The sequence below is a fragment of the Hylobates moloch genome, unplaced genomic scaffold (genome assembly GCF_009828535.3).
Source record: "Hylobates moloch isolate HMO894 unplaced genomic scaffold, HMol_V3 SCAFFOLD_5, whole genome shotgun sequence".
NCBI lineage: Eukaryota > Metazoa > Chordata > Mammalia > Primates > Hylobatidae > Hylobates > Hylobates moloch.
This window is the reverse complement of record NW_026652280.1, coordinates 2,807,763-2,812,980: the sequence shown is the minus strand read 5'-3', so window position 1 is coordinate 2,812,980 and position 5,218 is coordinate 2,807,763.

Sequence of the window (5,218 nt, the reverse complement as noted above, 5' to 3'; positions counted from 1 at the left end):
AGGTAGGGCAGAGAAAGATTTAACAGTATGAATCTTCGATGGGGAGTGCCCCTGTCCAGCAGTGTGATCTTACATATGCGACATAAGCACTGCATGCCTCGCTTTCTCGTCTCTGAAGTGGGGATGATGGCAGCGCTGCCATCTGATGAGCCCGGTGCATGTCAGCTGTGACTCATGTGGGCATTGCCTGCAGATTCCTGGCTGATGCCATGGCCAGTGCTGGCATCACTGGCCTTAGGAGCTTCCTATTTTAGGCCCACAGTGTGTCTAACGGCTTTATCACAATCATACATAAAAGCTATGTATATTTATACGCTGTATATATAGGTGTGCCTATATATGTTAATTCACTAGAGTAATTTTTATTGATTTATTAGTTATAATCCCTCCAAAAGAAGTCACGGTTTTAAATTCACCCAGTTGAAGGATGTAAGAGAAATACACATTATGGGAAGAAGTCGTTGGGCATGGATTATTTTCAGCAAATGGTACCACCATTAGTGTCTGAGAAATAATTCTCTCGTCCATTGTACTGAATCAGATTTTAGTTCTAAATTTCCATTCGTTTCATTGAGTGTCATAAATTTACTTGATGCTCTAAGTTCTTGATGCATGTGTGATTTTTATTTTGATGACATTTTCCAATGCCACGTGATATTTTTGAAAAGGAAAAATTCATACATTTTGATCAACTTGCAGCAAACACCCCTTGAGAGCTCTCCAGCTCCAGGAGCTTAGAATCTATCGTGACTCCGGTACCCACCGGATGCTCCACTCGCTTCATTTTGGCCTTCACGCCACAAACCTGACTTTAATACAAACCCAACTGAAGAGCACTGGACGTTGCAAGACTTTAAAGGCCACTTATCTGCACCTTTCGCAAGCTCCTGCTTGCCACCTGCATATGACAGATGTGACAGCTTAGATGAAACCCATGAGGTTTTTCTCCCCAGCCTTTGGTGCGGAGCTCCCGTCTGGAGCTGTGTTTCACCTGGCACTGCAGGGCGTGAGAACTAACAGCTCATTAATGGCCTGGCTCCCATAGCATTGTCCCCCTCACCCCAGCTCTGTGAAGCCACTCTTGTGCCCAGGTGACTGGCACGCAGCTGTGAGCTCCTGTAAGGAAAGTGGCAACTTTGGACTCGGAGCCTCTGGTTTTGAAGCCCGTCCCCTTCCCCATTTTTCCCCATACCTGGGGGAGCTCTGTGAGCTTAGGTTTCCTTGTATGTAATAGCGGAATATCAATACCTACCTTATAGGGCTATTGTAGGGAGCACACGAAGAACATATTAGTAAAAGTAAAGCTCTTCAATCAATGTTTACTTTTCCTGTTGAGAAGCACAGATTTCTGAATCCTACTAGTAGCATGAGATCCTACTAGCATGAGATCCTACTAGTAGCATGAATCCTACTAGCATGAGAAACAGAAAGCTTACTTTGAACACTTTTTTTAAAACCCAAACTCCAGCTTCTCCCCTTCAATGTCCCCTCTCCAAAGTAGCCTTCCTCCTCACTCTGTGATCCGGGGTGAGGTATCTGGAACATTGATGGGCACGTGCTGGGGAGTGGGGGTGATATGGAGGCCAGGATTGCCTCAGACTGAACGCCGTCATGACTGTAGCCTCCACAGTTGGTCTGGGCTTCCCTGCCAGACACCTCCTTTACCCTAGAGACTGCAAGTTTAAATGATTCCATCAAGGACAGGTAAAGATTGTGCCAGGCCCAGAGCTGTGTTCTAGGTCTCCTGATTATTGAACCAGACCATTTTTAACAGCTGTGCTGACATACTATGTGCACATTAAGAGATGGAGGTGACCATGGTACAAGAGGAAATCATGGTGAATAGGATTTTAAAAAGTGCCTGCAACACAGCAGAGCCAGCAGTGTTACAGTTGATGGGATCCTTCGGGTTCCAAGAGATGGAAACCCAAGTCAGCTTCCTTAAGCAGATGAGGATGGTGGCAACAAAAGAAAATCAGGCATTTTCACCAGCAGGTGTTTGGGGAATCCCGAGTTACAAATGACTGCGTGGAGAGGAGTCAAATGATGTCACCCAGGTGCTCGCTGCCTTTCCCTCTTTTTTCTGTTCTGCTTCTCTCTCATTTGCTTATTTCTCATAGGCTCCTCGTCTATGTGATGAGCAAGATAGTTGTCATCAGTCCTCGGCTTATACTTCCAAATTTAATTAGCAACCATGGCAGAAAGGTCCCATAGACAACACAGAGCCGCTCTGTTTTAGCATGTGTTCAGAGGGTGCGAATTCCTTACTGGCCCTGCCGTGGGGACTGCAGGGCTGGGGAAGAGCACTTCTCCAAAAGAAAACTAGGCACTATCATAAGAAGAGATATCATGAAGAAGCCAACATAAGGCATTTTGCTGTGGCACCCTTCTCTTTTACTGATTAAATGATCTCGAAAACAGTAGTAGTGCCATCTTTTTTTGAGACATGGTCTTGCTCTGTTGCCTGGGCTGGGGTGCAATGGCACAAAAATAGCTCACTGCAGCCATGAACTTCTGGACTCAAGTGATCCTCCTGCCTCAGGCTTCTGAGTAGGTGGGACAACAGGTTTACACAACCATGCCCAGCTAATTTTATTTTTATTTTCACTTTTTAGAGATGGAATGGTCTTGCTATGTTGCCCAGGCTGGTCTTGAATTCTTGGCCTCAAGGAATCCTCTCACCTCAGCATCCTCAGTCACTGGGATTATAGGCATGAGCCACCAGGCCTGGCTACCATCTTTTTTTTGTAACATCACATGAACATTTGTTTTTAAAACCAGTCAAGTATATTTGGAAACCAAATAGGCCCAGTTTAGTAGATCATTAGCAGGGATGCTCTTGCATTGCTAAACTAAAGTTGGCTGAAAGAAACCTTGAGACATAGTTTATTCTATTACCCACTTTCATCTAGACCACTACGGCAGATGCAATTTTATCTCAATGTATACTGCATCCAAAGAAAGCAAAAAACCAATGATAAAAGCTTAGGGTTGAGTAAAGTATCCTATGTGTTAGGATAACAAAACCCTGATGCAGCACACTTTTTGCTCAAAGTCATTCCACTAGTTTCTCTTTGGCTGTTTGTGAAAGATGAGGCAAAACACTGCTTTCCTGATTAGAGTGATGAATGAACCCACATGATTTCTGGCCTGTGGAGCTGAAAGCCTAGCAGGAATGCCACATATCTAGCAAGCAGCCACAAGTGCAATGAGTACGACAAGAAAGACAAGCCTGAGAGCCATGTGGGGTCCAAGGGCAATAAGACATGCCTGTGAGATATGGTTTGGCTGTGTCCCCACCCAAATCTCATCTTGAATTGTAATAATCCCAGCATGTCAAGGTCAGGGCCAGGTGGAGATAATGGAATCATGGAGATGGTTTCCTCCATACTGTTCTCATGGTAGTGAATTAGTCTTATGAGATCTGATGGTTTTATAAATGGGAGTTCCCCTGCAGATGCTCTCTTGCCTTCCTCTGTGTAAGACATGCCTTTGCTTCTCCTTTGCCTTCTGCCATGATTGTGATGCCTCCACAGCCTATGTGGAACTGTGAGTCCATTAAACCTCTTTCCTTTATAAATTACCCAGTCCCAGGTATATGTTTATTAGCAGCATGAGAATAGACTAACATTGTGTTTGCAGAGACAAGGAAACTATTCCTAAAAAAGAACGTACAGGTGTCAAGTGTATGGAGGTGGATGAGAACAATCTCAGGCAGACAGGAAGGTGAGAAGAGAGACCAGTAGGTAGTGGATCCACAGACACAGCTCTTGAAGCAGAAGATTATTTTGCAGTCTTCTGTGAAGACTGCATCCTAGGCAGGTCTTCACGGGCTGGAACACTGAAAACAAGCGGCAGAATGGCACAACGTGAAGCTGCAGAGGGCACAGGAACCAGGGTGGGAAGGGCTTGCGGGGGCTGGGTGAGCACTTTGGACTTATCTTTGTCAGTTTTTTTTTTAACAATGTAAAATATATTTGACTGTTTTTAAAAGGCTCAAGCCTCAGCTTTCCAACAGGCCACACACATCTGTCTCATCTGTGGGATGTCTCTCACCAGATCAACCTGGCTTTAGCTGGCAGCACTTCATTCCATCCGCAAGAAAAAGACCAACTTAATTTTGAGAAAAGAACCTCCAGGTCTGAGAACAATGAACGTTAGTCTGTAATTGAAAATAAAATTAGGGTGAATGTCTCATGTTGCTTTCTAGAGCCGTCACCTCACACAGAGCCAGGTGTGTGATCTTCCTAAGTCAGCAGACACTGATGCTGATGGATGCTGTGCACCTGCACACACACGCACAAATGCACCCACATGTACAAATGCACCCACATGTACAAAGGCACACATGCACACATGCGCACATGCACATGTGCACACGCACATATGTGCACACACGCACGCACATGCACACATACACGCACATATGCACACATACACACACGCACATATACGCACATATGCACACATACACACACGCACATATGCACACACATGCACTCACACATGCATCAAAAACTGCTGACAAGTCTGCTGAGATGACGATGGGGGATCTCTCCTAGGTCTGGCATCACAGCAGTGACTAAAACCCTAAATGAGAGCAGATAGAGCTAGAATGGGGTTGGAAGAATGCAGATTGGGATATCTTGAGGCAGGAGTAAGAGGTGAGGAAATCGTTGCAGCAGATCTAGTGGCAACAGCACAGAGACTGTTTTATCTTCTTAGCACTGGTGAAGGCGACGGTGCCCAAGCACATCTCAGGCTCCTTGCTGCTGGGTGGACGCACGACTGATCCCATCAGTGGGCAGTGGCTGAAGCTTGAAGGAGCTGACTAATGACCAGAGGAGGCCTGTGCTCCAGATGGCGCAGCTGCAAGAAGAGCAAAGCATTTGTGGCTGAGCAACTGCATCTCAGAGGATTGTAGATCAGAGACCTGTGTTGGCCCGTGAGACTGCATTCTCTTTAAGGAGAAACCTTGAATATAAAAGCGTTGCCTTTATGCAGCAAGAATAAGAAATAAATATTGGGTATGTTAAATCACTGGACTGCTGGGGCTGTTTGCTAATGCATCCTAGGCAGAGATGAGGTTGGTGGGGCTTCTATTTTGGCAGACACTGAGATACAGAGGTGGTTCACTGTTCAGCTTTACCCTAGCTCATCCTGAAACTGGAAGGGCAGTGCCATTTTAACAAAAACTCAGCATATTCATCATTGGTTC